This window comes from Mus caroli, chromosome 4 (genome assembly GCF_900094665.2).
Source record: "Mus caroli chromosome 4, CAROLI_EIJ_v1.1, whole genome shotgun sequence".
Lineage (NCBI taxonomy): Eukaryota > Metazoa > Chordata > Mammalia > Rodentia > Muridae > Mus > Mus caroli.
Window position 1 is genome coordinate 132,513,943 of NC_034573.1, and position 10,337 is coordinate 132,524,279.

Sequence of the window (10,337 nt, forward strand, 5' to 3'; positions counted from 1 at the left end):
CTCTGTGTGTGTGTGTGTGTGTGTGTGTGTGTGTGTGTGTGTGTGTGTGTGCGCGTGCGCGCGCGCGCGCGCGCGCGCGCGAGTGCATACATCCCAGTAAGTGTCTCCCACTACTCAGTGCAGGGATTACAAGCGCATAGCACCAAATCCAGTGTTAGGTTTATTTTTAACTTGGTGTGACTGTCAACTTTGTCAGCTTGACCTACCCAAGAATCACCTAGGAAGAGAGTCTCAACAAGAGCGTCTATTAGATTGGTCTGTGCAGGACTGTCTTAGGTTAATTGATGTGAAAAGACTGATCTTACCATGGGTGAAAACATTCCCTAGGCAGGAAGTCCTAACTGTATGAGAATATGAGCAAGCAAATGTACACACATGCGTTCATTTCTCTCTGTTCTTGACTATGGATATGATGTAACTAGCTAGTTGAAGGTCCTGCCTTGACTTCCCCCCAATGATGGACTGTATGTAGCCTGGAATTCTAAGCTGGGATCAACTCCATTCTCCCTTAAGTTGCCTTCTGCTGGGGTATTTTATTATAGCCACAGAAATGAATCTAAGACACATGGGTCCTAGGGATTTAACATATGTCCTCATACTTGCAAAGCAAACGCTTTACTGACTGAGCTACTTCCCCAGTCCCATAACTGGTAACTTTCAGTGAAAAACAGATTCACCATTTTCAAGGGAAAAGCAAGGTGTGTGTGTGTGTGTGTGTGTGTGTGTGTGTGTGTGTGTGTATACCCAAGAGATCAACCAGGTAAATGCCGAGAACCTGGATTTCTTCAACAAACAATTTAACAGTCAGATTGTGTCTGGGATCATCATATAAATACATAACTCAAAGTGTATAGAGTTTTTAAGGACATACAAAACACAAGATGTAGAGTTACTTCGTGGAGCACCCACTTATCCCAAGGAAGCATAACAGGAGAGAGTTAGTCATGTCCTATAGATGTAGCTCTGTGGTCATTCTTTATAAACCAGAGATCATCAGCACCTGGGTATGGCCCTACCCTAAATTTACACGTATAGTAATGCCAATGTCTCGTTTCTCTATAAGCAGATGGCCTCTGCTATTGAAGTTTAAGAAAGGACGGTGGCCATGTTTTCTAACCAGTGCCATGAATAGGCTGGAAGGACTGTTATTTCTCTGTCATTCCCACACCAGATGTCATCTGACATGTTACACAGTTTAAATTTTGACTTTATTGTTCTGGCTGCCTCTTTTTCTCCTATGCACTTAGTAAGAGCAGAAGGGTGTGTGAGTGGGTGTGAGTTTATGCTTGTGCTTTTGAATGTATGTGTAGATATGTGTGTGAGTTTATGTGTGTGTGTTTGAGTGTCTGTAAGTGTATATGAGTGTGTATGCATGTGTGAGTGTGTGCAAGTGTGAATGTATGCATTGTGAGTATATACAACTGTGAGTACATGCATGTGTGAGTGTGCAAGTGTGAGTGTATGCATGTGTGAGTGTGTGCAAATATGAGTGTATGCATGTGTGAGTATATGCCTGTGTGGGTATGTGCAAGTGTAAGCATATGCATGCGCGAGTGTGTGCAGGTATGAGTCTATGCATTGTGAGTGTGTGCAAGTATGAGTCTGTGCATTGTATGTATAAGTGTGAGTGTATGCATGTGTAAGTATATACATGTGTGAGTGTGTGTAAGTGTGAATGTGTGCATTTATGTGAGTGTGTAGGCCAGAGTTTAATATTTGTTGTTGTCCTAAGGTTCTCCATCTTTTCTTTCTTGAGAACAAGGTCTCACTGAACCTGACGCTCATCATTGCAGCAAGACCAGCTGCTCATCAGGCTCCAAGACTCCTTGTCTCCCCCTCCCAAGTGCTACAATTACAGGCACATGTCACAGGTGCCTGGCTTTGTATGTGGGTGCTGGGGATCTGATCTCACGTTCTCAAGCTTGCCTGGCAAACACATGCACTGATCCACCTCTTCAGCCCCCAGTGGTAGTTTTTAATCTGTTTTCTACTCTATCTACACGTGGAATATCAAAGCTCAATAAACATTATTGAATTCATTTCCTTAAAATCACATTTATTTCCTTATAGAATTGCCCGTAATTTTTTTTTTGGACAAATCTATACTTTTTACACCAACAAAGAACAGCTTCTAGGCATTCTCAGTAAACGGTCACATGAACAGAATTCTGACAGGGTCCAGGAAATCATCAGCAAATTCTAACAAAGCAGCAGCAGGGCTTGGGAGACAGTGCTTCTGGCCAAAGGCAGGGGTACACTGAATGGCTGCTTGCTGCAATAGCTAGGAACCCTGATGTGCTTACAGACAACAGGGGTCTGTGGTCCTTGACAAGGTAGGGAGACTGAACCTTCAGTTCACATGCACACATACACAATAAATATAGTTAAGAATTTTAGAACATGTCTGTTCTTTACATATATATTTGCAGCTTCTTCTATTGAGATGTAGAGTGTATACCCCTTTCCTGTGAATCCGTTCTACCCCAGTGACAGAACACTCTCTCTATGAATCCTGTGTCTAGCTCGTGAAAGGGCTGGAGTCTCTGGGCATGTTCACTCTGTGTGAAGCTAGCTGCCATGGAAGATACTTGTCATGGATTATATTGTCAAGTTGTTGGGATCTAGAATCATCTAGGAGACCTCTTGACATGTCTGTGAGGGAGGTTCTATATTGGGTTAATCGAGGTGGGGAAACCTACCCTGAACATGGGTGGTACCACTGCATGAGCTGGGGTCCTGGATTAGGTAAAAAGGGAAAGAGGAGCTGAGCACCCGTGTCCGTCGCTCGCTGTTTCCTGGCTGTAGATGCAGTGTGAGCATCCATCTCAAGTTCTCGCTGCTACATCTTCCTTGCTATGGTAGACTGTGCTCTGACACTGCGAGCCAGAGAGGACGTTCCTCCCTCATGCAGCTTTTGTCAGGTACTTTGTCACATCAACCAGTAACTAACATGGCACTTGAGCAATCAGAAAGTATAGATCTCCAAGGGAGCCCGCATGTGCAGATTTCATGAAGAGAGAGAGAGATTCAGACAGCTGAAGCTGTCTGTTCATCTACCCATCTGTCCATCTACCCCTTCACCCATCCATCTGTTTATCATCCACCCATCCCATCCATTCACCTACCCATCTATCTATCCATCCATCCATCCATCCATTCATCCATCCACCTATCCATCCATTCACCCCTTCATCCATTCCATCTATCCATCCATCCATCTGTCCATCCATCCACCTATCCATCTATCATCTATCCATTCATTCATCCATTCATCCATCCATCTACCCACCTACTGACCTACCTACCTACCCACCTATCTACACACCCATCTATCTACCATCTATACACTGATCTGCCCATCTACCCATTCATTCATCCCAGGTGCCAGATAGATAAGTGGAAAACTCCCTGGTAGGGCTAGAGAAAGTTCAGTGGTTAAGAGAACTTGATGATCCTGCAGAGGACCCAAATTTAGTTCCCAGCACCCACATCTAATTGCTCAAAACTGTGTGTAACTCCAGCTCCAGGGGTTGCTCTCTTCAGGCCTCTACAAGTAGGCATACACATATGGTAAAAGGTCACACAGCTACACATACACATAAAGAAAAATATATCTAACAAAGCCAACATCTAAAATATTCTGATGACAGAAGATACAACATAGAGATGAGGAATCAAGCCATATTTCATTCGAAAGGTTTCGCCTACCTACCTCATCCAAGTCACCCAAGATGCAGCCCAGTCCCAGAAAAGCAGAACTGGACTGTACCTCTCTCTATATCCCAATCCAGGGCTCACAAAACTGAGAGTGTAACTACATAGTGACTTGTATAACTGATTTTGGGGGTTCTCTGTTATGAAGCAACAGGTAAAATAGCCATGACATCTCATGAAACACATCAAAAGCTATCAGATACATGGGGACAGCAGAAGTGCTTCCTCAGTTAATTACCATGTGACTTAGTTACTTTTCTATTGTCATGGCAAAGCCATGACCAAAACAACTTACAAAAGAAAGGATTGAGCTTGGGAATCAAAGTTCCAGAGAGCTAGATTCTATGACCATCGTGGCGAGAAGCATGACAGCAGGCATGGAGCTGGAGCATTCGCAGAGAGTTCACGTCTTGATCCCTCATCATGAGACCAGACATCGAGCTCACTGGAAATGGCATGGGCTTTTGAAACCTCAAAGACACACTTCTGCCAACAAGGCTATGTCCCCAGTCCTTTCCAAAGAGTCCCATACACTGTGAACCAAGCATTCAAATATATGAGACTGTGGAGGCCATTCTCATTTAAACCACCACACCCTGTCACTGGTGTTAATTATTGCATATAAAAACAAGGCATGAAAGAGAAAGGTCTCAGCACTCCACTCTGCCCCTTCCCTTCTCTCATCATCATGGAATAGGGAAGTTTTACACATTGTTCTCCATTTGCCCTAAAAACCCCTCAACTAAATAAAGCTGTTCTTAAAGCAGGTGATGGACTAGAGGCTGGAGAGCCACCGACACCATCCCTCCCTACCCGAGGTTAGGAAATGAGGTCATAAAACCCCGTTCACTTGGTTGGTTGTACTGAATGTGTAATGACATTCAATCTGTTGTGTGTTATTTTCGTTCACAAATCTGCAGAAGCATACTTCTTAAGCAGCTTATTTATCTGAAGTGTTGTTTGAATCTTCCTAAACATTAGGGAGCATTTATTTAGGCTTCTGATAGGATGGCACTTTCATGGCTTGGTAGAAGGGGAAAAATTGCCAATGCTCATCATTATGTGTTATTTTTAAAAAATAGAAGAGATGCATAAAATGTGTTCGGAGGCACCCCGTTTCTGCTTTTATGGGTCAGATGGAGCACGGAATATGATGTAATAATGATATGACCTCAAGTGCTCATTTTATGCAGATGAGTCCAGATGTCATTGAGATGGGATATTTTACTACTTTTACAGAAAAATATGCCTGGTGAATCCTATCATGGAGCGGAGACTCTAGCAGCTCTGTGGACTTTATGATCTTGTTATTTATACGGTCCATAGATACAACCTAATGAGCAAATTTATCCCCTTCTGTTAAACAATCTTTGCTTTTCACAAATCTCAAAAGCTATGATGTATTTTGGATTAAAATGCCCATCCGTTTCCAGTTCTTGTTTTAATGGAATCCCATTAAATAAATGAAGCCTAAATAATTCAGACATTTTTTTTTCCTTCCTGTGGATGTAATAAAACTCATTCTGCTAGAGATGAGGATGCAGAGAGGTCAGAACCTTCATATGTTGTTGTGGAAAATGGTCTGGTGGTGGATCAACACATATTTGAACAAACACTTGCTTAAGAATTGTACAGCCAAAGATGGACTACTCATTCATGCCCATGAATTTGTGGGTGGATAAACACAATATGGTATGTCCATTCAGAGGAGCATTATTCAGTCATACAAAAAGGAATAAACTACTGATACGTGCCACCACATGGATGAACTTAGAAACATTTAGTTAAATGAAAGATGCCAACATCCCCCCAAAAAATCTTAAGTACAGAACTATCCATGATGGACAAACAGTGGAACTATAAGACTATCAGACTCCAGAGAGTCCAGCCAGGAGAATAAGCACAACTGCTTAGCACTTATTAAGTAAAGGGCTTCTTTTGGGGGAAGAATAAAAATATTCTGGAAGGAGTTGTGGCAATGGATATGAACAGTGCGTGAGCTAAACACCGCTGAACTGTGTGCTTCAGTAGGCCAAAAGAAGAAAATTGTCTATGTGCATTCTACTGCAGTTTGAAAAAACAAAAACAAAAACAAAAACCTTGTGAGGCAGGAGGATGGCAAGATCAAGGTCAGATATAGAGAGCACTGTAACAGTTATAACCAGGATTTCTATTATAGTGAGATGCGGCAAGGACCTGAGTTTAACTAGAGCACCCACATGGTGGAAGGAGAGAATGGACTCTTTCTTGTAAGCTGTCTTCTGACTTTTTGTGTGCCCCATTACATTCACACACGTGCACACGCACGCCCAGCATGGTGACCACGACGTTTGCTTTAAATGAACAGATCTGCCAGAATTAGTTTAGCTGTGAAAACGTCTGTTCTCTGTGGCTGTGGGTCCTGCAGTTGGCAGCTAAGTAGCTGAAGCAGGCCCTGAGTGAAAGGAAGTGCAAAGGCAGGAGCAGGGTGCTTGTTGACTCAAGCCTCAAGATCTGCACAGTGGAGGCTAAAGACGGCCTCAGTCTTGGGAAGCCACCCTAAGGTCAGAAAGAAGCTAAAGGAAGGCCCAGTCTTTCACCATGCATGGAAGATTGCACCTCTGAAGAAGGCCTAGAAGATATTCTGAATTCTAATCTTGTCTCTGTGTGCTGGTCTGGACAGTGGCGTTGCCTCTCTGAGGATGGCTTCTCTCACCTGACCCTTGGAGATAAAGCCACAATGATGTCATGATCATGAGTATTGAAGTATTTAATACAATGGGTGTACTTACAGTAGGGCCCATCCTAGAGCTTCTCCATGATAGTACCAATGCAGTCACAGTGGCCACTGCCTAGTTCCCATGAGCCTCTGGGCAGCCAAGTCCAGGCATGACCATCAGAGTCTATCATGAATCAACCCGTGGGACCAGCCTGCCTATTTTTATGGCCCTATGGCCACCAGCCCTTCATGGTCCCTAACCAACTGACTCTACTTATCCCATACCACCTAGTAGTCCACCACAGTGCCTGGTACATCAGACGATCACGTTGAGTACAGGGAACTGTAGGTGCTAATGCTATTCTTGGGTGTGTTGTGTATAGAGAAAAGCAACCAGAGAGAGAAAGAGATAAAGGCAGGGTCAGAAAGAAAGAGAAATGGAGAGGATATTAAGACCAAGCTGCTTCTTGTCCTGACCTTTTATGATGGACTCTGTATTGGTGTTTGTGTGTGTGTGTGTGTGTGTGTGTGTGTGTGTGTGTGTTCATATGTGTGCACTGCCTAAGGAGGTGTCAGTCAACCTCCAATGCCATTCCTCTGGAGCCAACAACCTTGTTCTTTGAAGGGTCTCTCACTGGCCCGAGGCTTGCTGATTGGACTGGATTGCCTGGGCAATGTGCTCCAGCTTGTCTCTGTCTCCCTGGCTCCAGGATTACAAGAGCATGCCACTAAACCTGGCTTTGGATGTGGGTTCTCCAAACTGAATTCACCCTCCTGTGTTTGTAAAGCAAGCACCTTACCAATTGAACTACTTCCCTTCCACAGATTCAGGCTGATTGGCAGAGTGATGTCAGCTGAGACAGACACACATGCTGAGGCAAGACCTGAGGAGGACAAGTGATGTTTGGAGGGAGTATAGAAAGGACTTGATGGACAGGAAAGGTACTGAGCTTGGATTCCTTGCATAGCTAAATGCTTGTTAGACTCTCATCTTTGCTGATCTTCGCTTCACTGAGGAGGTACAGCCGAGAGAACTTTTCCTGGTGTTCTTGTTGACCCTGATCCCTCCTGCTGACTCATGCTGAGGCTGAAGCCTGGCTGTCTCTGCTAGATTGTGCCACTACAGCAGATTTGTGTTTGCTCTCCCAGCTCTACCAAACCAGACTGTGGTTAAGTGTTTGTGTATGGACTGAGCAACCGCTGCTAACCTGTGAGCTGAACTGCTGATTTTCCTGACAACACAGATGAGAGTGGCTCCAAAGAACCTTTCTAAACAGGCCCACTTCCCCTGTATCCTTTCTTTTCCACTACCTCTGGTGGGTGGTGAACTAAAGGGGAGGTTAAAGTGTTTAAGAACCATCATTAAATAAGTTTTGAAAAATTAAAGTTATGAGGACACTCCTTACATATCTGACAACGGTGGGCCAATGGCTTGCACATCACAGAGCAGGAGACAGGAGCACAAGGAAGAAGTCACCCCAGGACACAGGCAGTCGGTGGCGCAGCTCCAACTCCCTTGCCCATGTTGTCTCATGTTAAAATCATGGAGGACAATGCTACGCTGGACATTGCCTTCTTTTGTTTACTTCCTGTTCTTTGAACACTAAAGCAAGACGTGAGTCATGGCTGTAGACACTGTGGTGGCTGCAGAGTGTTACTCTTTGGGACACTAACTATTCTAGGGTACTGAACTGAGACCGCACCGTCAGAGACAAAGATTCAAAACAGCTGGCACAGGCAGTGCATGCTTGTAGCAAGAAGCAGGTGAGAGGGACCATCCGGAGCAGAGAGCACTGGTGATAACAGGCAGTTTCTTTTCTTTCAGGGGACGTCACAGGGTGAGTATAAGGGTGTTGCAAAACTGCAACCCCTAAGGGAGATAGGCTACTGGTAATTTAGCATGCAAGACAGAGGCAGCCTTCTGGAGCTCAGGAGCAGGGCAAAATCCACATGCAAATGAGGTTCGGGACCTCCCAGAGACATTGGTGAATTGGGACATTTGTCCATGGCAAGGGGAAGAGGCCAGGCCTGTGTGTAGGACTGTATTTTAAATGGATTCTTGTGATTTGGGGGCTTAATAGCAAGGGTGGAGCTGGGGCTGGGGCTGGGGCTGGGGCTGGGGCTGGGGCTGGGGCTGGGGCTGGGGCTGGGGCTGGGGCTGGGGCTGGGGCTGGGGCTGGGGCTGGGGCTGGGGCTGGGGCTGGGGCTGGGGCTGGGGCTGGGCAGACATCACACTGGAACAGAAGAACTAGAAATGCTCTCAGGTGCAAAGGGCTGGCCTGCCGCCCATATCTGACCTGTGGCCAGAGAACACTGGTCTGCTGAGCAACAGGGGCAACCCAGGGTCCCAGAGAACTTGGCCAAGTCTATCATAAAGGGAAGTCCGCATAGAACCTCAAGATGGAAACAGAAGCAGAGGCCATGGAGGAACATTGTTTACTGTTGCCTATTTTCTTATACAACCCAGGCCCGCCTATCGAGAGACAGCACCGCCCACAGTGAGCTGGATCCTGCCACATCAATTAACAGTCGAGAAAGTGCCCCCACAAACGTGCCCATGGGCTAATTCGATGGTGACAATTCCTCAATGAGGGTCTCTCTGCGACAAGATGTGTCAAGCTGACAACCAAGATTAACCATCCCAGTGAAAAGTTTCAGGCCGTGACAAATACTCGTGGACTGTCAGAAATGCTTAAAACTAATTATTGGACAGGAGACATGAGTTCAGAGCTGTCTCTCCTCCGATGAACTAACAATTGCGCACGTCATCAAGGCAGACATTGTAAAAGGGAAAAGTGATCCTTTTATAAGAATTTAATATGGAAACGGGTGCATGAGCCCTGTCTCATTAAAAGACCAACACCGTGGAAAGAATTCTCACACACTCCCTGCCCTTGTTTTGTTTCCCCCAGAGTGCCATAGGAAAATGACTGTGTTTGGAGTTGAACTGTCTCCACGACTGTGGGCCCCTCCTCCCTGATTGAAGAGGGACTCATAGACCCTGGAACACCAGCGTTGGCAGAGTAACACCTGGCACCATGAATCTCAGGGCATGGATTCCAGTCCTGAGCCTGGAGATATGCTGTCCTCCTTGTCCCACAAATGGCTTCCCTCTGACGGAGCAGCCCCAGAGATAAGAGGCCAGGCGAAGGTCAGAGGTCAACCAAACAGTGGATTGTCACTTAACTCACCCCGTGTTTCTCCAGAGCATTGAGGTCCTGGCACTTTACAGAGTTTCAGGATTGTGCGAACCTCCTGCATTCATCTGATGTCTGGGGGTGGGGTATATACATGTGTACATATGTGTGCTTACATGGCGGGGGCAGACAAACTGTCTTCCTGCATCACTCTAGACTAACTTTTGAGACAGTGACTATCACTGAACCGGGAGATCGTTGATTTTGCTAGACTACCTGGCCAATAATCTAGGGATTCCCCCCTCCTTGTTTCTGTCCCCCTGTCTCTGCCCCCACCCCCAACACTGGGAACACAGCTGCATGACACTACGCCCAGTGTTTTACATAGGCCTTGGGGAGCTGAACATAGATCGCCAGGCTTGTGCTGCAAGCCCCTTATTGACTGAGCTATCCTCCCAACTCACTGAGGGCCATGCTGTTTTTACTAAAGTGTAGGGCTGAGTGTCAACACCAAAGCTCTACAGTGTCTGTTGTTTTATAGAAAAGGGGGGAAAGATTTGGTTGGGGTTTTCTTCTTTGCTAACAGAAGGGGCAGTTTTCAGACCTAGCATCCTCCAGGAAAAAAAGAAGAAGAAGAGAAGAGAGCTGCAAGCTTGGTAAGTAAAGAATGAGGTGGTGAATCTGTGAGCTTTACCCAAGCCATAGACCTTGTTGGTTTTGGCTAACTAAAAGGGCTTACCAACGAAAGCCTCGTTCTCAATTTTAATGACTGCCTATGTAATTTAATT

General features: G+C 45.6%; 1 protein-coding gene across 2 annotated transcripts in view; it reads right to left on the reverse strand.

Annotated features, from left to right (window-relative positions):
• The window catches only part of Kazn (kazrin, periplakin interacting protein), a 978,630-nt gene that overhangs the window by 728,230 nt on the left and 240,063 nt on the right, over positions 1-10,337 (reverse strand). The window lies entirely within an intron of this gene.